Source organism: Choloepus didactylus, chromosome 20 (genome assembly GCF_015220235.1).
Source record: "Choloepus didactylus isolate mChoDid1 chromosome 20, mChoDid1.pri, whole genome shotgun sequence".
NCBI lineage: Eukaryota > Metazoa > Chordata > Mammalia > Pilosa > Megalonychidae > Choloepus > Choloepus didactylus.
Window position 1 is genome coordinate 31,337,233 of NC_051326.1, and position 23,849 is coordinate 31,361,081.

At 39.8% G+C, this 23,849-nt stretch overlaps 1 pseudogene; it reads left to right on the forward strand.

The window, feature by feature from the left end:
• The first annotated feature begins 2,101 nt into the window (after positions 1-2,101).
• LOC119516449 lies at positions 2,102-22,187 on the forward strand (annotated as a pseudogene).
• Positions 22,188-23,849: the final 1,662 nt, after the last annotated feature.

Below are 23,849 nucleotides of genomic sequence, written 5' to 3' on the forward strand. Positions count from 1 at the left end.
ATGGCATTCTCCAAAGTGTCTTTCTAAGCTGCAGCAGTGAGCTCCTTGTGTCTGAGCTTTAATAGGGCTCCAGTAAACTAATCAAGACCCATGCTGAATGGTCAGGGCCATGCCTCCATGGAAATAATCTAATCAAAGGTATTACCCACAGTTGGGTGGGTCACATCTCCAAGGAAACAACCAAATCCAAAGATTCCAAAGAACATGGCATTTTGGGGGACATAATACATCCAAACCAGCACACTAGTCACTGGGACAGTGCTTAGTATGAAGGCACTTAATAAATGCTTCTGAGTAAAGTAATGAATCTTGTTCTTGCCAAGAGAAGGAAGCATCAAGATCTAAAGCTAAGTACTGATCTTTTGTTCTTAAAGCCCCCTTTGCAGATGAGGAGACAGGCTCAGGGAAGTGAAGTGACTTGCCCAAGGTCACAAAGAGGCAAATCAGGAGTGAAATCAAGGCCTCCTGAATTCTAGCTCCGGGCTCTTTCCACTGCCATTCGGTAAGCTGAATACACAGCCAACTGTGCAGAAACCTGTGTCAGTTAAGTATATTCTCTTAGGGACAGCAACCAAGTGTGGATTTACTTACCATGTTTCAAAGGACATTATATTACTCAGTCTTCTTACTGGTATTCACCTCTTTTACCTTTTTACTTCCTTGATTAAAAATCTCAATGACTTCCAGGGTCCACAGTTCGAAGCAAAGAGCCTGCACATAACAAACATTCAATTAATTATGGATTAATGAAAGCAGAAATAATTCTTAATTTGTCTGCCTGGAACTAAAGCCCTCCATAATCTAGTCCCACCCACCTCAAGTTCCACCACCCTCAGACACACCTCTTGCTCCATCCGGACCAGCTTCCTCTCTGCACCCAGAAAAATGTACACTTTTCTAGATCTGCTCATGCTGTGCCCAGACTTGAATTGGCCTTCTCTCCCCTATTTGTCCATCCCAGAGTTGCTCATATGCTTGAGATTAACTGAAGCCCTCCCTCTCCCAGCCTCATGCACACAAAAAGAGCACTGGATTTGGAATCTAGAAGGAGTAGGTGGAGGAAAAGGAGTTTACAAAGCATCCTGAAACAGATCTGAAAGTTAGGGAAAAATCGAGGCGAGAAAGCATTGGGGATGTTGCCTTTGCTTTTGCCACTTGTGAAATGATAACCTTGGGCAAGTCACAAACTCTGTAGCTAAAATTTCTTCATTTATACAATGGGGCTTGAGACTAGACAAGCTCTAAGGCACTTCCAGCCTTAACACTCTATGATTGTCATGGCCTGTTCTGGTTTGCTAATGCTGCCAGAATGCAAAACAAAGTTACAGTCTTAAGGCCATAAAGTGTCCAAGGTAAGTCATCAACAATCGGGTACCTTCACTGGAGGATGGCCAATGGTGTCCAGAAAACCTCTGTTAGCTGGGAAGGCACGTGGCTGGCGTCTGCTCCAAGTTCTGGTTTCAAAATGGCTTTCTCCCAGGATGTTCCTCTCTAGGCTGCAGTTCCTCAAAAATGTCACTCTCAGTTGCTCTTGGGGCGTTTGTCCTCTCTTAGCTTCTCTGGAGTGAAAGTCTGCTTTCAAAGGCTGTCTCCAAAATGTCTCTGTAAGCTGAAGCTCCTCTCTCAGTTCCAGTGCATTCTTCGAAGTGTCCCTCTTGGCTGTAGCTCCTCTTCAAAATGTCACTCTCAGCTGCACTGAGTTCCTTCTGTTTGTCAGCTCATTTATAGGGCTCCAGTAATTTAATTTAGACCCACTGTGAATGGGTGGGGTAACACCTCCATGGAAATTATCCTATCAGAGTCACCACCCACAGTTGGGTGGGGCACATCTCCATGGAAACACTCAAAGAATTACAATCTAATCAACACTAATAGAGCAACACACAAGATTACATCAAAGATAATGGAGTTTGGGGGGACATAACGCATTCAAACTGGCACACAGCCCAAGAGGGCTTTTGTAGCCAAAGCTCTAAAGAAAGCACCAGACACATTCTGAGACATGAGCTTTTATTATAGGGCTTACCTACAGGGTGGGGAAGTAGAGTCATGTTGCCCTGAAATGAGGAGCCTCTCTGAATGGATTCAGGAGCTGATCTAAATGGCGGTGAGTTCAGAGCACAATGTGGAAATAGTCTGCACTTTGGGGGGCTGAATAAGCTGGTTATAAGGGCTCGACATTCCAATGGGTATGAAAGCATAAGGCAGGGAGTGGAGGGTCGTGCAACATAAGGAGGGATTGATTATAATCAACAGGGAGGAGGGGAGGATTATAGACTATCTTGTAGATAACAGTATCCCAGGGAGTCTCAAGGAAGAGGTAGTTTGGGGGTATAGATTACATTTAGCACCTGATATTACAAGGGGAATAGCTCAAACCTTCACTAACCTAGGTCATGCAAGCTGCTGTTTGCACTCTTCAAGGCCCTTGGTTAATGCCCTGTGCCCGGGGTTCCTAGTGACTGCACACCAATGTGGAAAGCTGCTGTCTATTTTTGCAGAGCTCTCAACTCTCCTTCTTTTCCTTCAGATTCAGGGAAGAGGTGTCACCCCTGTCTAAGGTCATATGTGCTCAGAAGCCTCCTCTCCAGTGACCTTGACTGGCAGGCTCCTTCTTTTGTTATCTTCAACTTCCTCTCTAAAGATTGTTTCCTACTGGCATTTAACATGCTGAATGTCTTTTATGTCCATAAAACCAAGAAATTGGACTTCTTCTTTGTCCTTGATGGAATAACTAGTACCAGATTTACTACCTTCATGCTTTAAACAACAAATACACTGGGCAAAATAAAAGAAAAAAATACTTTCAGACATTAGACAATAGGCAGTGCAGGAATGTGATTGCTGATAGAAAGGAAACAAATGAGATGCACCTGTCATTGCCCTGTCTTGCTGCTTGGCAGCACTTTTCTGACTACAGTGTAGGGAGAAGGAATCCAAGCAGAGCCACTGGTGTCATGGACTTGAGGGGAGCCCAGGGTAGCTGGAATTTGCCAGGGAGAGTATAGAGGAGGAGGGAGCTATGTAAAAATATAAATGACCACAGGATTTTTGTCAGAAACAGTGTAAGATAGAAGATAATGGAATGGCGTCTTTAACATGCTGAAATTAACAACAACAACAACAACAACAACAAAACCTGCCACCCTAGAATTCTATGTCCAAGAGGCCAGTACTAAAAAAGTTGGTAAAGAAAGTTCCTCAGGATGAAGGAAAATGATACCAGATAGAAACTCAGATGTACAAAAAAAATTAAGAGCACTAGAACTACTAGATATGCGAGAAAATATAGAAGACATCTGGGAGGATCTACGATGGTGGCATAGAGAGGAGTGGAAGCTAGTTAGTCTCCTGGAACAACTAATAGACAACCAGGAACAACTAGTAAATAATCCAGAATAACTTCAGGGGAACAAATGTGACCGTCCACTTATCATACACCAACCTGAATTGGGAGGAATGCCTGAGATCGCAGCATAAAATCTGTAAGTAAAAACTGCAGGTCCAAGACAGAAGCCCCCTCCCACCATGGCCCGAGCTGCAAAGCCTTGTGGTGCTAGAGAGAAGCTGTCTCCCAATAAATGAATATAGCTCAGCTGAGCTCCAACTGGGATTTTAATTAACAAACATGGACTGCTCGCAACAAGCTACAAATCCCCAACAAGCAAACAGAGGCTTTGGGTGACGATTGAACTTGGAGAGCCAGAGGGTTGCTGCGGACTGACCCTGAAGGGGGCTTTCTGTCCCTGTTTCAGCTCAGTGGAGAAAGCCTCAGCCATTTTCAGTTGCCAGTGCTCTGACCCAGACAAGGGTGGAGATAGCAGAGGCAGAGTCTATTCAAATACTGATGACCTCTCCCTAGGGAGGTTAATTTCCCTAAGAGGAAAGGGGTGGGGCCCAGCTCTACTACCCACCTTCCATTCAGAACCAGACCCCAGAGCCTGGGGGGAAAAAAGCCACAGGTCACACCTCCTTATAACAGTCTGGAGTTACAGGCTGACAGGCACCACCTGCTGGACAGAAAAGCACAGTGACCTGAGGCATCACAGGATGTACTAATTTTCTAAGACACAACCTCAGGGAAACTGGATACTGAATATTTCTTCTTTCTGGGACCTGAGCCCATTCTGGTCTGGGAAAAACTGATTGGGGTAACCAAGGTAACCATGCCTAGACAACAGAAAACTACAACTTACACTAAGAAAAACAAAGTTATGGCCCAGTCAAAGGAACAAACTTACACTTCAACTGAGATACAGGAATTGAAGCAACTAATAATAAGTCAATTCAAAAAGTTTAGGGAAACTATGGCAAAAGAGATGAACCACATAATGAAAACACTGGGCATACATAAGGTAGAAATTGAAAGTTTGAAAAACCAACTGGCAGAATCTATGGAAATGAAAGGCACAGCACAAGAGATGAAAGACACAATGAAGACATACAACAGCAGATCTCAAGAGGCAGAAGAAAACACTCAGGAACTGGAGAACAAGGCACCTGAAAGCCTACACACAAAAGAATAGATAGAGAAAAGAATGGAAAAATATGAGCAACATCTCTGGGAACTTAAGGACAAAACGAAAATCAGGAATATACATGTCATTGGTGTCCCAGAAGGAGAAGAGAAGGGAAAAGGAGCAGAAGCAATAATAGAGGAAATAATCAGTGAAAATTTCCCATCTCTTAAGAAAGAAATAAAATTACGGATCCAAGAAGCACAGTGTACCCCAAACAGAATAGATCTGAATAGGCCTACACCAAGACACTTAATAATCAGATTATCAAACATCAAAAATAAAGAGAGAATCCTGAAAGCAGCAAGAGAAAAGCGATCCATCACATAACAAAGGAAGCTTGATAAGACTATGTGTGGATTTCTCAATAGAAACCATGGTGGCAAGAAGGAAGTGGGGTGATAAATTTAAGATACTGAAAGAGAAAAAACACCAACCAAGAATCCTATATCCAGCAAAACTGTCCTTCAAATATGACGGAGAGCTTAAAATATTCTCAAGCAGTCAATGACAGAGTTTGTGAACAGGATACCTGCTTTACAGGAAACATTAAAGGAAGCACTGCAGACAGAAAGAAAAAGACAGGAGTGAGAGGTTTGGAAAACAATTTTGGGAGATTGTAGCACAGCAATGTAAGTACACTGAACAAAGATGACTGTGAGTATGGTTGAAAGAGGAAGGTTGGTACCATGTGGGACACCAGAACAAAAGACGAAAGATAAAGACTGGGACTGTGTAACTCAGGGAAACCTAGGGTGCTCAACAATTGTAATAAAAGGTACAAATATGTTTTTACATGAAGTAGAACAAATGAATGTCAACATTGCAAGGTGTTAAAAATAGGGTGGAATTGGGGGGAAAATACAATCCATGCAAACTGGAGACTATAATTTATGGAAACATTGTATTATGCTTCCTTTAATATAACAAAGGCAATATAACCAAAGCTAAATGCTTATGGGGGGGGGTGGGAATAGGGGAAGGGTATGGGACTTCTGGCATTGGTGATGTTGTCTGACTCCTTATTCTCCTTTAGGTTAATGCTATCTTTCCTTTTGTTGCCATCTAGCTGTCAAGTTTTTTTGTTTGTTTGTTTGTTTTCTCTCTCTCTTTCTCTTTTCTTTTTCTTTTGTCTCTCTGCCTTCTTTGACTCTTCCTCCTTTTGTGGAAGAAATGGAGATGTCCTTATATAGATAGTGGCGATGGTGCTGAATACATAAATACATTACTATACAGGGAACCGATTGTTTACTTGGGATGGAATGTATGGTATGTGAACAAAACCAACTTAAAAGAAATGGGTTGATGAAGAAATCTTGAAGGCAATATACTGAGTGAAATAAGCCAGACACATAACGACAAATATTGCAGGGTCTCACTGATATGAACTAATTATAATATGTAAACTCATAGACATGAAATATAAGTTACCAGGATATAGAATGAGGCTAAAGAATGGGGAGTGGTTGCTTAGTATAAGCAGAATGTTCAACTAGGGTGAACTTAAACATTTGGAAATGGACAGGGGTGATGGTAGCACGTTGTGAGAATAACTAAAAGTGCAGAAAGGTGTGTGAAGGTGGTGGAAAGGGTAAGCTCAGAGTCACATATGTCATCAGAAGGAAAGCTGGAGGTTAAAAGATGGGAATGTATAAAACAGTGAATCTTGTGGTGGACAATGTCCATGATTAACTATGCAAATACTAGAAATCTCTCTCATGAATTAGAACAAATGTATGACCCTATAACTAGAAGTTAATAATAGAAAGGCATATAGGAAAAAAATATATACCTATTGCAAACCATACACTACTGTTAGCAGTATTTTTTTTTTTTTTTTTAATCATCATTTTATTGAGATACATTCACATACCACGCAGTCATACAAAACAAATTGTACTTTCGATTGTTTACAGTACCATTACATAGTTGTACATTCATCACCTAAATCAATCCCTGACACCTTCATTAGCACACACACAAAAATAACAAGAATAATAATTAGAGTGAAAAAGAGCAATTGAAGTAAAGAAGAACACTAGGTACCTTTGTCTGTTTGTTTGCTTCCCCTACTTTTCTACACATCGATCCATAAACTAGACAAAGTGGAGTTTGGTCCTTATGGCATTCCCAATCCCACTGTCACCCCTCATAAGCTACATTTTTATACAACTGTCTTCGAGATTCATGGGTTCTGGGTTGTAATTTAATAGTTTCAGGTATCCACCACCAGCTACCCCAATTCTTTAGAACCTAAAAAAGGTTGTCTAAAGTGTGCGTAAGAGTGCCCACCAGAGTGATCTCTCGGCTCATTTTGGAATCTCTCTGCCACTGAAGCTTATTTCATTTCCTTTCACATCCCCCTTTTGGTCAAGAAGATGTTCTCCATCCCACGATGCCGGGTCTACATTCCTCCCCGGGAGTCATATTCCACGTTGCCAGGGAGATTCACTTCCCTGGGTGTCTGATCCCACGTAGGGGGGAGGGCAGTGATTTCACCTTTCAAGTTGGCTTAGCCAGAGAGAGAGGGCCACATCTGAGCAACAAAGAGGCATTCAGGAGGAGACTCTTAGGCACAAATACAGGGAGGCCTAGCCTCTCCTTTGCAGCAACCGTCTTCCCAAGGGTAAAACTTATGGTAGAGGGCTCAACCCATCAAACCACCAGTCCCCTATGTCTGTGGTCATGTTAGCAACCATGGAGGTGGGGTAGGCGAATACCCCTGCATTCTCCACAGGCTCCTCAAGGGGGCACTACATCATTTTTTTGTTTTGTTTTGTTTTTTGTTTTTTTTTCCTTGTTTGTCTTTTTTCTTTTTTTTTTTTTTTAACTTTCCCTTCTTTTTTCAAATCAACTGTATGAAAAAAAAAGTTAAAAAGAAAACAAACATACAATAAAAGAACATTTCAAAGAGACCATAGCAAGGGAGTAAGAAAAAGACAACTAACCTAAGATAACTGCTTAACTTCCAACATGTTCCTACTTTACCCCAAGAAAGTTACATACTATAGCAACATTTCAGTGAACTTGTTCCTACTACATCCATCAGAAATTAACAGACCATAGTCATTTCTGGGCATCCCCAGAACGTTAAATAGCTTATCTGTTCTTCTTGGATTATTGTTCCCCCTTCCTTAATTGCTCTCTACTGCTAATTCCCCTACATTCTACATTATAAACCATTTGTTTTACATTTTTCAAAGTTCACATTAGTGGTAGCATATAATATTTCTCTTTTTGTGCCTGGCTTATTTCGCTCAGCATTATGTCTTCAAGGTTCATCCATGTTGTCATATGTTTCACCAGATCGTTCCTTCTTACTGCCGCGTAGTATTCCATCGTGTGTATATACCACATTTTATTTGTCCACTCATCTGTTGATGGACATTTGGGTTGTTTCCATCTCTTGGCAATTGTGAATAATGCTGCTATGAACATTGGCGTGCAGATATCTGTTCGTGTCACTGCTTTCCGATCTTCCGGGTATATCCCGAGAAGTGCAATCGCTGGATCGAATGGTAGCTCTATCTCTAGTTTTCTAAGGAACTGCCAGACTGACTTCCAGAGTGGCTGAACCATTATACAGTCCCACCAACAATGAATAAGAGTTCCAATTTCTCCACATCCCCTCCAGCATTTGTAGTTTCCTGTTTGTTTAATGGCAGCCATTCTAACCGGTGTTAGATGGTATCTCATTGTGGTCTTAATTTGCATCTCTCTAATAGCTAGTGAAGCTGAACATTTTTTCATGTGTTTCTTGGCCATTTGTATTTCCTCTTCAGAGAACTGTCTTTTCATATCTTTTGCCCATTTTATAATTGGGCTGTCTGTACTATTGTCATTGAGTTGTAGGATTTCTTTGTATATGCAAGATATCAGTCTTTTGTCAGATACATGGTTTCCAAAAATTTTTTCCCATTGAGTTGGCTGCCTCTTTACCTTTTTGAGAAATTCCTTTGAGGTGCAGAAACTTCTAAGCTTGAGGAGTTCCCATTTATCTATTTTCTCTTTTGTTGCTTGTGCTTTGGGTGTAAAGTCTAGGAAGTGGCCTCCTAATACAAGGTCTTGAAGATGTTTTCCTACATTATCTTCTAGGAGTTTAATGGTACTTTCTTTTATATTGAGATCTTTGGTCCATTTTGAGTTAATTTTTGTGTAGGGGGTGAGGTAGGGGTCCTCTTTCATTCTTTTGGATATGGATATCCAACTCTCCCAGCCCCATTTGTTGAAAAGACCATTATGGCTCAGTTCGGTGACTTTGGGGGCCTTATCAAAGATCAGTCGGCCATAGATCTGAGGGTCTATCTCTGAATTCTCAATTCGATTCCATTGATCTATATGTCTATCTTTGTGCCAGTACCATGCTGTTTTGGCAACTGTGGCTTTATAATAAGCTTCAAAGTCAGGGAGTGTAAGTCCTCCCACTTCGTTTTTCTTTTTTAGAGTGTCTTTGGCAATTCGAGGCATCTTCCCTTTCCAAATAAATTTGATAACTAGCTTTTCCAAGTCTGCAAAGTAGGTTGTTGGAATTTTGATTGGGATTGCATTGAATCTGTAGATGAGTTTGGGTAGAATTGACATCTTAATGACATTTAGCCTTCCTATCCATGAACATGGAATATTTTTCCATCTTTTAAGGTCCCCTTCTATTTCTTTTAGTAGAGTTATGTAGTTTTCTTTGTATAGGTCTTTTACATCTTTGGTTAAGTTTATTCCTAGGTACTTGATTTTTTTAGTTGCTATTGAAAATGGTATCTTTTTCTTGAGTGTCTCTTCAGTTTGTTCATTTCTAGCATATAGAAACATTACTGACTTATGTGCATTAATCTTGTATCCCGCTACTTTGCTAAATTTGTTTATTAGCTCTAGTAGGTGTATCGTTGATTTCTCAGGGTTTTCTAGATATAAGATCATATCATCTGCAAACAATGACAGTTTTACTTCTTCTTTTCCAATTTGGATGCCTTTTATTTCTTTGTCTTGCCGGATTGCCCTGGCTAGCACTTCCAGCACAATGTTGAATAACAGTGGTGACAGCGGGCATCCTTGTCTTGTTCCTGATCTTAGAGGGAAGGCTTTCAGTCTCTCACCATTGAGTACTATGCTGGCTGTGGGTTTTTCATATATGCTCTTTATCATGTTGAGGAAGTTTCCTTCAATTCCTACCTTTTGAAGTGTTTTTATCAAAAACGGATGTTGGATTTTGTCAAATGCTTTTTCAGCATCTATTGAGATGATCAATTGATTTTTCCCTTTCGAGTTTTTAATGTGTTGTAATACATTGATTGTTTTTCTTATGTTGAACCATCCTTGCATGCCTGGAATGAACCCCACTTGGTCATGGTGTATGATTTTTTTAATGTGTCTTTGGATTCGATTTGCAAGTATTTTGTTGAGGATTTTTGCATCTATATTCATTAGGGAGATTGGCCGGTAGTTTTCCTTTTTTGTAGCATCTTTGCCTGGTTTTGGTATTAGATTGATGTTAGCTTCATAAAATGAATTAGGTAGTGTTCCATTTTTTTCAATGTTTTGAAAGAGTTTGAGTAAGATTGGTGTCAGTTCTTTCTGGAAAGTTTGGTAGAATTCCCCTGTGAAGCCATCTGGCCCTGGGCATTTATTTGTGGGAAGATTTTTGATGACTGATTGGATCTCTTTGCTTGTGATGGGTTGGTTGAGGTCTTCTATTTCTTCTCTGGTCAGTCTAGGTTGTTCATATGTTTCCAGGAAATTGTCCATTTCTTCTACATTATCCAGTTTGTTGCCATACAGTTGTTCATAGTATCCTCTTATTATTTTTTTAATTTCTTCAGGATCTGCAGTTATGTCACCTTTTTCATTCATTATTTTGTTTATATGGGTCTTCTCTCTTTTTGATTTTGTCAGTCTAGCTAGGGGCTTGTCAATCTTGTTGATCTTCTCAAAGAACCAACTTTTGGTGATATTTATCCTTTCTATTGTTTTTTTGTTCTCTATGTCATTTATTTCTGCTTTAATCCTTGTTATTTCTTTTCTTGTACTTGGTTTAGGATTGGTTTGCTGTTCATTTTCTAGCTTCTTCAGTTGATCCATTAGTTCTTTGATTTTGGCTCTTTCTTCCTTTTTAATATATGCGTTTAGTGCTATAAATTTCCCCCTTAGCACTGCTTTTGCTGCATCCCATAGGTTTTGGTATGTTGTGTTCTCATTTTCATTCGTCTCTATATATTTAGCAATTTCTCTTGCTATTTCTTCTTTAACCCACTGATTGTTTAGGAGTGTGTTGTTTAACCTCCAGGTATTTGTGAATTTTCTAAGTCTCTGATGGTTATTGACTTCTAATTGTATTCCATTGTGGTCAGAGAATGTGCTTTGAATAATTTCAATCTTTTTAAATTTATTGAGGCTTGTTTTATGTCCCAGCATATGATCTATTCTGGAGAAAGTTCCGTGAGCACTAGAAAAGTATGTGTATCCTGTTGATTTGGGATGTAATGTCCTGTATATGTCTGTTAAATCTAATTCATTTATCAGATTGTTTAGGTTTTCAATTTCCTTATTGGTCTTCTGTCTGGTTGATCTATCTATAGGAGAGAGTGATGTGTTGAAGTCTCCCACAATTATTGTGGAAACATCAATTGCTTCCTTTAGTTTTGCCAATGTTTCTCTCATGTATTTTGTGGCACCTTGATTGGGTGCATAGACATTTACGATTGTTATTTCTTCTTGCTGAATTGCCCCTTTTATTAGTATGTAGTGGCCTTCTTTGTCTCTCAAAACATCTCTGCATTTGAAGTCTATTTTATCTGAGATTAATATTGCTACACCTGCTTTCTTTTGGCTGTAGCTTGCATGAAATATTTTTTTCCATCCTTTCACTTTCAGTTTCTTTGTGTCCCTGTGTCTAAGATGAGTCTCTTGTATGCAACATATTGATGGTTCATTTTTTTTGATCCATTCTGCGAATCTATATCTTTTAATTGGGGAGTTTAATCCATTTACATTCAACGTTAAAACCGTGAAGGCATTTCTTGAATCGGCCATCTTATCCTTTGGATTATGTTTGCCATATTTTTCCCTCTCTCTATTAATATCCTTTATTGTACCCATACCGAATCTCTTTAGTACTGAACCTTTCTCCAAGTCTCTCTGTCCTGTCTTTGTTTCTCTGTCTGTAGGGCTCCCTTTAGTATCTCCAGTAGGGCAGGTCTCTTGTTAGCAAATTCTCTCAGCATTTGTTTGTCTGTGAAAAATTTAAGCTCTCCCTCAAATTTGAAGGAGAGCTTTGCTGGATAAAGTATTCTTGGCTGGAAATTCCTCTCACTCAGAATTTTAAATATATCGTGCCACTGCCTTCTCGCCTCCATGGTGGCTGCTGAGTAGTCACTACTTAGGCTTATGCTGTTTCCTTTGTATGTGGTGAATTGCTTTTCTCTTGCTGCTTTCAGAACTTGCTCCTTCTCTTCTATGTTTGACAGTGTGATCAGTATATGTCTCGGAGTGGGTTTTTTTTGGATTTATTCTATTTGGAGTTCGCTGAGCATTTATGATTTGTGTATTTATGTTGTTTAGAAGATTTGGGAAGTTTTCCCCAACAATTTCTTTGAATACTCTTCCTAGACCTTTACCCTTTTCTTCCCCTTCTGGGACACCAATGAGTCTTATATTCGGACGTTTCATATTATCTATCATATCCCTGAGGTCCATTTCGAGTTTTTCAATTTTTTTCCCCATTCTTTCTTTTATGTTTTCATTTTCCATTCTGTCATCTTCCAGGTCACTGATTCGTTGTTCAACTTCCTCTAGTCTTGTACTATGAGTGTCCAGAATCTTTTTAATTTGGTCAACAGTTTCTTTAATTACCATAAGATCATCCATTTTTTTATTTAGTCTTGCAATGTCTTCTTTATGCTCTTCTAGGGTCTTCTTGATTTCCTTCATATCCCATACTAGGGTCTCATTGTTCATCTTTAGTTCTTTGAGTAGCTGCTCTAGGTGTGTCTCTTCTGGTCTTTTGATTTGGGTGCTTGGGCTTGGGTTATCCATATCGTCTGGTTTTTTCATATGCTTTATAATTTTCTGTTGTTTTTGGCCTCGTGGCATTTGCTGACCTTGATAGGGTTCTTTTAGGGTTTGTAGACCAGTTGAAGTCCTTATCTCTAATTTATCAGATCTACAGCTTCGTGGAGTACACTTTCTCTAGCTAACCAGCAGGTGGCGTCCACGAGACACCTGTTCTCCACAAGCCAGATCTCCCCTGCTCAGCCTTTTTGGTGAGTGGGGGAGTGAGTCTTGTGGGGCCCAATTGGTGTCCCAAGCTTGCGTGTGTAGTTGGTGTTGCCTGCCCTGTATGTGGGGCGTGTTTCTGGGCAGTCGGGGAGGGGGGGTGGCCCTAACAATCAAATCTCCCTGATGATCCTAGAGTTTTAAAGCTACTGCAATAGTCTAATCCTTCAGTTCAGTCCTGCCACAGTTTGTCTCTGCCACTGACCCACAAGTCTTTGGTATTGGCGTATGGCTCCTGAAACTTGCAAGTGGGCCCCTCTTCCAGGCTGTGCACCCCGGGTCCTCTGTTGAGGGATGACTGTGCTATGTCGCAGGTGAGTGCCGTCCCCCCAGGGCAGTTCTGGGCTGCTGGGCTGTGTTGGGAGGCTCCCAGTCTGCTCAAATGATGGCTGAATGGGGCTCTGTTAATTCACACTGCTCCCCCTTCCCAGCTCTGGGACATTCAGCTGAGGTTGCAGGGAAGGCTAATGTCCACGCCCAGTTTTGTGGTGTGTGCCTGTTATTTGAAGCACTTCCGTCACACTGGGTTGTCTGGGGCAGCTCTGGGATATGGGGCTGGCGATGGGCAGGAGTGTTTCCTGTCCACCAGGATGGTGGCTGTGAGCGGACACCCCCCTTTTCTTGGGAAGTTGTGTTGTTTAGTGAATTTTCTCAGCCACTGGATTATTGCCTTTTGTCTCAGAGCTCTCTTAGTTCTGCTCTTGACTTGACGTGCCCAAATTTCAATTCTTTGAAGCTTTCTGTATTGAGCTTCTTAGAGTAATTGTTTTAGAAAAAGCAAAAAGGATTTAAAAAAAAAAAAAAAAAAAAAAAAAAACGGCCCTCCTCAGAGATCTAATGGGTTATTGAAATGCTAATAGACAAAGCAACCAGGGCCATTAAGGAAAAGTGCCCAGGGCAGAGAGATCAGCCTTGCTTTGGGATTTGCATATGCGCCTCAAGGCCTGATCTCCGCCCTTCCCCTTTCTGTGTTCACCAGAACTCCAAGAATCCTCTGCTTTTATTTTGGAGTTTTTCGTGTTGTTTTTTTTCTATGCCTGTCTCCTCTCTGCTGGGCTGGCTGCTCTCAGAGTCTCTGGTGTCTGGCCTCAGTCTATCTATGGTTGGAGTTTGAATCAGTAGAATGAGTTTCCGGTAAGAGCAGCCACTGCAATTCTCCCTTCTCCTTCCTGGAGCTGACAGCCCCTCCTCCCCCGGGACTGAGCCTGGCAGGGAGGGGCGCGGGTCCCCTGGCCGCAAAAACTTACAGATTTCGCTGATCTCAGCAGTTCCACGTTTTCATGAGTGTTGTATGAAGTATGCCCAAAGACAGATTGCTCTGTGGTGTCCAGTCCACGCAGTTCCTGGCTTTTTACCTACTTTCCTGGAGGAGTAACTAAAACATACAGCTCACCAGTCTGCCATCTTGCCCCGCCTCTGTTAGCAGTATTTTAACATTCTTTCATCAACAGTAACAAATGTACTATACCAAAACTATGAATCAATAATGGAGAGGGGGGCATGGTTAGGGGTATGGGAGGATTTGAGTTTCCTTTTTTTGTCTTTATTTCTTTTCTGGAGTAATGAAAATGTTCTAAAAATTGAAAAAAAAATTAATTGTGTTGATGGATTCACAGCTGTATTATGGTACCATGGGCAACTGATTGTGCACTTTGGATTTTTGGATAGTTGTATGGTATGCGAACAATCTCAATTATATATATATGACATTTGCTTTATTTTTAAATTTCTTTAAAAGAAAACTGAACATAGAGGACTTCTGATTCCAGTCAAGAAGAAATAACAGGGATTGGATATACATTTTTTTTTTGTTGAAAACAACTAAACAACTAGAAAAATATATGAAGCAACAATTAAAAACACATTGAACTTCAGACATCAAAGCTCAGTGATCCCCAAGAATCAGAGAACAAATGAAGTAACCCCTATAATTCCTCCAGCTGATTGTGTGGAAAGAATTTCCAGACTGCAGGACAGGAAAAGGGAGCCCAAGTACAGACTGTGGTCTCCTGAGTTAAGGAGCTGGTGGGATGAGGAGGTCAAGGGAGTTACAGGAGATGAGAGAGCTTTTACATGCAGGGAGCTCAGAATGCTGCAGGGGCCTCCCTCAGGGATTCAGCTAAGTGCAGATCAGCTCATGCATGTGAGGAAACTACCTGAGCCTGAGGAAAGAACCACTTAAAAGAACAAGAGGGGTTTAATGTAGTTATATGATTGAATATACTTGTTCTTAGGAAATATACATGGAAGAATTGTGATAAAGGAGCAAGGCATATGTAAGCTACTCTCAAATATTTGGAAAATAGATAGCTAGAGATGATAGATGATAGATGGAAGGAAGGAAGGAAGGAAGGAAGGAAGGAAATAACAAAAGTGGCAAAACATTAAAAGCCAGTAAATCTGGGTGCCTGGGTAGGGGCTATATTGGAGTTCTCAGAATTGTTTTTGTATTATTTTTGCAACTTTCCCATAAGTTTGAAATTACTTCAAGATAAAAAGCTTAAAAAAAAAAAAAAAAAAGCAAACAAACAAAAACAACCCAAAAAGGGTTAGGGAAAACAGCCCCTGTTGCTCATTCAGGTCCAGCAGTCGTGCCTGCTCCCAGCAGCCAGAGTAGAAAACCTCAGAGATCACAGGAGCAGTGGGTAGAGAACTCATAAGGATTTGCCTGAGTGTTAGGGCAAAATTAGGCCTAGATTAAATGTTATTTTGGTGAAGCCTAACAATGCTTAAAAGTAAGAACCAGAAAAATTAAACTTTCCAAGTAACTTATCCACATCTCAGAACAAAGCTCAAGAATATTTATAAGATTTAAAGACTATCCAGCATTGTGAAGGTACTTATTGCAACTAAACTGTATACTTAAAAATGGTTACGATGGTAAGTTTTATATTATGTACACTTAACCATAGAAAAAAATATTAAGAAAAAAAATCAGCAGGTAAAATGAACAATATCTGCAAAAGTTACCAGACATACAAAGAAACAAAAAAATATGTCCCATAATGAGAAAAAGAAATTAATTGACACTGACCCAGAAATGACACAGAAGACAGAACTAAAGAATATATCATTAAAATAATTATTTCATATTGTGGTGGTTTGAAGCTGTATATACCCCAGAAAAACATGTTCTTAAATCTAATCCATTCCTGTGGGTGTGCACCCATTGTAAGTAGGACCTTTGGATGGGTACTTCAGTTAAGGTGTGGCCCAAATCAATCATGATGGGTCTTAATCCTATTACTGGAGTCCTTTATAAGAGAATGAAATTCAGACACAGAGAGAGAGAGAAAGCCACAGCGAGCAAGAAGCTGAAATAGAACCTGGAAGAGAAGAGAGAGACCAGGAGACACCACCATGTGCCCTGCCACGTGGCAGAGGAACCAAGGATCATCAGAACATCGGGCTTTGGGAAGAAAGCACTGCCTTGATAATGCCTTGATTTGGACATTTCCTTGGCCTCAAAACTGTGAGCAGATAAATACCCATTGTTTAACCCACCCCATTTCATGGTATTTGCTTAAGCAGCCTAGGAAAGTAAAACACATATGTCTAAGGAGATAGAAGAGAGATTAACCATGACAGAGACATGGAAAAGATCCAAATTGAATTTCTAGAGATGAAAAATGATAATGTTTGAAATAGAAAATACATTATCAATAGATTAGATATTGCAGAAGAAAATATTAATGAACCAGAAACGAAGCAATAGAAATGAATAAAAAAGAAACCAAAGATAAAGACTGAGAAAAGCAACAGAGCAACAGTGAGTTTGGGGACAACTTTCATGGCCTAATATACATGTAATTAGAGTCACCAAAGGAGGGAAGAAACAGTAAAAATATTTGAAGAAGTAATAGACAAAATTTTACCAAATTTGATGAAAACTTAACACCTAAACACTGAAACATCAATGAACCCCAGCATGAGAGATATGAAAAATATACACTAAGCTATATAATAAAATTGCTTAAAATCAGTGATTAAAAGAAAATCTTAAGATCAGCCAGAGATAAAGACACATTACATTTGAAAGAAAAAAGACAAAGATGACAACAGATTTCTAATTGGGAACAATGCAACCTGGAAGACAAAGGTGTAACATAAAGTACTGAAAGAAAGAAAACTGTCACCCTAGAAGTTTTATCCAGCACAAATATCTTTCAGAAAAGAGCATGAACTAAAGACATTTCAGACATACAAAAGTGAAAGATTTCTTCCAGCAGACTTGTACTAGTAGGTCTTCTGAGCAGAAGAAAACTGATACAACATGAAAATATGGAACTACGCAAAGGAATGAAGGGCACTGAAAATAGTAATTACGTAGTAAATATGTAAGATTTAAAAAATATTTAAGTTGCTTTAACAATAAGTGACTACTTAAAATAATAAAAATGTATATGTATATTGAAATAACATTTATGACAATTATAGCACAAAGGCTGGGAGAGAGAAATGGAAATGCACTATTATTGTAAGGTACTTATAACTACATGTGAAATGATTGTAATATCACTTAAAGATAGACTGTGATAAATTAAGAATGTATATTATAGACCCTAAAGCAACCACTAAAATAATATAAGAAATAGTTATATTTAATAAGCCAACAAAGGAGAAAAAATGGATTCATAAAAATATACTTAATCCAAAAGAAGAAAGAAACAAAGGAAAAGGGGAACAGAAAACAAATGGGACAATAAAAATCAAATAGTAAGATGACAGATCTACTCCCAATCTTACCAGTAATCACATTAAATATAAGTTGTCAAACACCCCAATTAAAAGGTAGAGGTGGTTATATTAGGTAAGACCTAATTATGTGCTGCCTGCAAGTAAAATACATTAACTAAAAAGATGCAAATAGGTTAAAAGTTAAAGGATGGAAAAAGATATACTATGCCAACATTAATAAAAAGAAAGCTGAAGATAAAGTAGATTTCACAGCAAAAAACACTACAAGAAATAAAGAGGATAATTTCATGACAAAGGGGCCAATTCACTACGAGGACGTAACAAACCTATACATTTATGAACCTAATAACAGAGTTTTAAAATACACAGAGCATTAATGCATATGACTACAAGGAGAAACAGACAAATTTAATCTGTCAATTAATCCGTATATAAATACGTACCCAAAACATCTAGTTTCATGGCTTTATTCTTTCTGGAAATTTCCTAGCACAAGCCCTTGGTATTGGGTTTCCTGGAGCCACTACAGCACCATCTCTAGGTCAATACAGAGAAAAAAGTGTAATGGTTTTACAAGTGAAATGGTTGCTTTTTTGAGGATGTTCTCTCCAAAAGAGGAAGTGTGGTGAGGGAATAAAAGATTGAATAATACCAGATTCATTGGAAAAATTTACAACTGCATACCTTATAAAAATGGGCAACTATTAAAAACTAGAATTGCAATCTATAGCTTCAAAACAAACAGAGGGAGAAAAGAAAGAAAGAAAAGAGAAAAGAAAAAAAATTATCATTAGAAGATAGGAGATACGAAAGTGCGTGTGAGGAGTAAATAAGGTAAAGAAAAAGACTGGTAAATAGAAAACACATGCATGCACACACACACACACACAAAGATGGTGCAAGTAACTTCAAATATTTAGTAACAAATTAAATGTTAATGGATTAAATTTACTAATTAAATTACAGAGACTATCAGATTTTTAAATCACTGTTATTTTGGGTTCTTTGACATACGCATTTGAACCTGAAAATAATAAGTATACCTTGAAATAGAAAATGCAAACACCAAGAATTATAAGTATAAAGGAACAATTGTAAAATCTTAGTGGGAAATTTTAACATAGCTCAATTACAACATGAGAGGTGAAGTAGTTTAAAGATTACACATAGGTTTCACCTCCAATATGTAAAGAGCTTAGAAGTCATCTTTCCCTCCCTCGCAAGAGAAAAAACTGAGCACACTGAAAATTAATCACTTTTCTTAGATCCATCGGAGAACTGAAGTCATAGGACAAACTGCCACTCTGAAAATAGGAGTAACAGGCAAATACAGAGAATACAGATCAGCTTACCTGAAACAGAAGTTGCTGGAGCTAGTAACTGGTAGGAACACTTAAATGGTAATTGACAAATTGCTAGAGGCTGATTGTGGAATAAACTGTGAGTTAAAAAATCCTGGGTGCTCAGTCTCAGGAGGGGGATCCCACACTTTCTGTGGGTTTTACATCCAGGAGCCCCTGAGGGATCTCATAGTAAAGATCAGAGAAAACACACAGTAGAGGGAAAGGAAAATTACTCATTCTGAAATATGCTCAGAGCATCTCCATAACAAAGGCTTGACCTTTAAGGGAATCTGCACCTAGCATATCATATTCAAACTGCAGAAAACCAAAGACAATAAAAAATCTTGAAGCATAGCAGCAGAGAAAAAAATACCTTAGCTATTGTGTGCCAGTTTGGATATATTATGTTCCCCCAAAAGCCATATTCTTTAATGCAATCTTGTGGGGACAGATTTATTAATCCTTTTGTTTAGGGTGTGACCTCTTGTTTGGATGTTTCCATGGAGATTTGACCCTGTGCATTCAGCATGGGCCTTGATTAGTTTATTAGAGCCATATATAAGCTCAGACAGAAGGAGTGAGCTTGCTACAGCCAAGAGGGACACTTGGAAGAATTCACAGGAGCTGAGACAGGAGCTGCAGCTTACAGACATTTTGAAGATGGCCATTGGAAGCTGACACTGACATTCTGGAGAATGCCATTTTGAAACACAACCTGGGAGTGTGTAGACACCAGCCACGTGCCATCCGAGCTAACAGAGGTTTTCTGGACACCAATGGCCATCCTTCAGCAAAGGTACCCTGTTATTGATGCCTTACCTTGGACACTTTATGGCCTTAAGACTGTGTGCTGGTTTGGATGTATTATGTCCCCCAAAACTCCATTATCTTTGATGCAATCTTGTGTGGGCAGGAAACGTATTGGTGTTAATTGGGCTGGAGAATTTTGATTGGATGTTTCCGTGGAGATGTGATCACTCAACTGTGGGTGAGATCTTTCACTGGATAATTTCCATGGAGGTGCGGCCCCACCCATTCAGCATGGGCCTTGATTAGTTTACTGGAGCACTTGGCGAGCTTGCTACAGCCAAGAGGACACTTTGAAGAATGCACAGAAGCTGAGAGAGGAGCTGCAAATGAGAGACAGTTTGAAGATGGCTGTTGAAAGTAGTCTTTTGCTCCAGAGAAGCTAAGAGAGGAGAAACACCCCAAGAGCAACTAAGAGTGACATTTTTGAGGAACTTCCTGGGAGAAAGCCATTTTGAAACCAGAACTTTGGAGCAAACACCAGCCACATGCCTTCCCAGCTAACAGAGGTTTTCCGGACAACATTGGCCATCCTCCAGTGAAGGTACCCAATTGTTGATGCGTTACCTTGGACACTTTATGGCCTTAAGACTGTAACTTTGTAACCAAATAAACCCCCTTTACAAAAGCCAATCCATTTCCGGTGTTTTGCATTCTGGCAGCATTAGCAAACTAGAACAGACTGTAACTGTATAATCAAATAAACCCCTTTTTATAGAAGCCAATCCATTTCTGGTGTTTTGCAAAAGGGCAGCATAAGCAAACCAGAATAGGAAGCAAGGGAAGAGTTGAGAGAACAGGTTTATGACTGCATGGGAGAAAAATAAGAAACCCCCCAAAAACTGAAGACACATCTCTTGTAAAGCCTGAAACTGATAAAGAACAGGAGCTTGAATTGGAGAAGGGTGGAGGAGAAGATATGAATATAAGTGAGCCTGCAGAGGAGCAACAGGAAAAAGTTCAGTCAACCCCAGATCAGCACACTGACACCAATGAAGAGGCAAAAGGAGCAGCAGCACCAGAAGAACTAAATAAAGCTGAAGTCACTTCTGCAGAGCCAGAACAGGAAGTACCAGAGACTGAGGAAACAAAAGCAGTATCTGGAACAGATGTCCAGGAAGAAGAGTACAGAGCAAAAGGTCAGGAGAAGCAGGGAGAGGTATTTGAAAGCATAGAGGAAAAGCCAAAAGAAGTTCCAGAAGAGCAGACTGATGTGACTATAGAAGAGCAGGGCATTGCAGTGGAGGTAGAAGCAGAAAGTGCAGACCCAACAGTCAAGCCGGTGGATGTGGGTGGGAAGGAGCCAAACAAGCAGGTAGCTACCTCTGAAAAAGAACCAGGGAAGGCTCTTCTTGAGGAGCAGCTGATAGAGCAAGAAGTGCCACTTGCTGGAGTCATCACAGGTGACATCAGAGGCTGCAGAGGCATTGGCTGCAAAGGCTGGATCAGGAGACTCTGGGAAGCCTGGCCAGGAGGCCACAGTCCTCCCTAAGGATGATGCAGTCAATGGACTGACAGCTGCAGGAGACCAGACTCCTGCTGTACCACAGACAGCTTCTGCAGAAGGACTGACAGAAACAAAAGATGGCTCTGGAGTAGAGGAGGTCAGAGCAGCGCTTGTTCCTAACCAGGAGACTAAGCTGTCCATAGAAGAGTCTGAGGCAGCTGGAGATGGGGTTGAGCCCAAGGTAGCGCAGGAGGCTACTGAGAAATCACCTGAAGACAAAGTTAAGATCGCTGCCAATCAAGAGACACAAGAGAAAGAAGAACAGATGAAATAGGGTGAAGAAACTGAAGGCTCAGAAGAGGAGGATAAAGAAAATGAAGGCTGAAGAAACACCAAAATGATTCAGTTGTTGAAAATAAGTCTCGTGAAGAAAATGAAGAGGAGGAGATTGGGAGACTAGAGCTTGCCTGGGATATGCTGGATTTAGCAAAGCTCATTTTTAAAAGGCAAGAAACAAAAGAAGCTCAGCTTTGCGCTGCACAGGCACATCTTAAACTTGGAGAAATTAGTGTTGGATCAGAGAATTACATCCAAGATATGGAGGAGTTCCAGGCTTGCTTAAACCTGCAAGAGCAGAACCTAGAAGCCCATGACCGTCTCCTTGCATGGACACACTACCAGCTGGGATTGGCCTATGGGATCAACTCCCAGTGAGATGAGGCAGTGGCACAACTCAGCAAATCTACTGAAGTCACTGAGAAGAGAATGGTTGTACAAATGAGCAGATGAAGGACGCGGAAGGATCACCTACTGAATATGAGAAAGAAATTGAGGAGCTGAAGAACTGCTACCCGAAATTAGAGAGATGACAGAAGATGCAAAGGAGTTCCAGCATAGTGGCACTGTAGCTGAACTGGCTTTGAAAGCTACTCTGGTGGAAAGCTCTACTTCAGGTTTCACTTCTAGCGGAGGAAGCTCTTCAGTCTCCATGATTACCAGAGGAAAGCCCACAGATGGTGCTTCCTTGTCAAACTGTGGGACTGTTATTTCCCACCTTGTCAGAAAGAAGAGGAAACCAGAGGAAGAGAGCCCCAGAAAGATGATGGAAAGAAAGCCAAACAAGAACTGGAGGTGAATGGAGGCAATGGGAATGCTGTCCCTAATGGAAATGAAGTTTCCACAAACATGGAAGAGGAGGCTGAGAATCGGGCCGAAAGCCAGGCAGCAGTGGAGGGGACAGCGGAGGCCTGAGCTGCAGTAGAAAGCACTGTATGTTAAGTCAGGGGCAGAGCCTTCTTCTGAGGGAAAGAGATTTCGTATATAATGTATTTTTTCACTTTTGGGTTTCTTTTTGTATAACTTCAATAAAGATTGTAAGCAAAAAAAAAAAAAAAATCATAATGAAAATATTTAGAATATTCTATATCAAAATTACGGGCTGCAATTAAAGTAAAACTTAGACATAAATTTACATTTAAATAAGTCTATTGAAAAATCATGAAAGACAGAAAACAATGAATAATCCTTAAGATGCTGGAATTTAAATGGTATAATAGTTCCAAACACAGTGAGAGGAAAGAAATAATAGAGATAAGAACTGAAATTAATGGAGGAAGGAACAAATTATGGGGAAGATTAACAAAATCAAAAGCTGATTCGTTGAAAAACATCAATGAAATAGCTAAATGTGGGAAAATTAATCCAGAAAGAAAGAGAAAAAACACAAATAATATTAGGAATAAAAAAAGTCGTAACTACAGAAACAAAAATTTAAAATATCTGAGGAGAACACTGACAAATTATACATTTGAAAACAGATGAAATGAAAACAAATTAGAAAAATTTGAGTTATTGAAACCAACTCTAGAAGAAAGTAGAAAACCTGAATAGTCCAATAACCATTAAAAAATCTAATTAGTGGTTACAAGTTTTTTCTCAATTGTCCCAGTTCCCCTCACTGCCACAGCCTCCAAATATATTCTAGGTCCAGATGATTTTAGAGATAAATTTTACTAAACCCTCACTGAACAAATAATCTCTATTTATCCAAAGGTTTAAAAAATAAAAAAGTAGAGAAAAATACCCAATTTATTTTATGAAACTAATGTAACCTAGATGACCACAAGTAGTGAGGGAAAGAATAAGAAACTTACTTGCAGACTTATCTCCCTTATGACTATAGGTGCAAACATCCCAGAAGAAATTCTAGCCAATCAAATTCAGCAGTGCTTAAAAAAATAAATCATGACCAACTTTGACTTTCTGCAGGAATGAAATGATGTTTCAACATAAAAAAATCTAATAATGTAATAAATTGACCATTTAAAGCAGAAAAGCCTTGTGATCTATTTCTAGGCTTTAATTTCCATTGCTTCATCTTTGATTGGAGGCAGGAGTAGGGAGGTGGGTGATAGACACGAACTTCTCAGATCCCTCCTTACTCCTCAGTCTGTGTCAGTTCCCATCCCTGTGCCAACTGTCCAGTTTGTAAGTGGATGCCCAGTTTGGGTATATCCTGACCACTCCTGGCAAACACCACAGCCTCTTGTAATAGAGCGGGTAAATGTGCCCAGCCCTGCGTCATGCACTACAACTTTGAGGAGTTCCTAACTTGAGCCAAAAAGTGTTCTGGTTACCAGTGCTGTACATGTCAGATCCATGCTGTCATGAACACTGAAGCATGAGAGGACTTGTGGACAGACCCTAGTAAAGGCAGAATAGCTCCTAAGTAGCTCAGCTGCTTATAAAACCTAGTGGTTCCAGTGGGGAAAT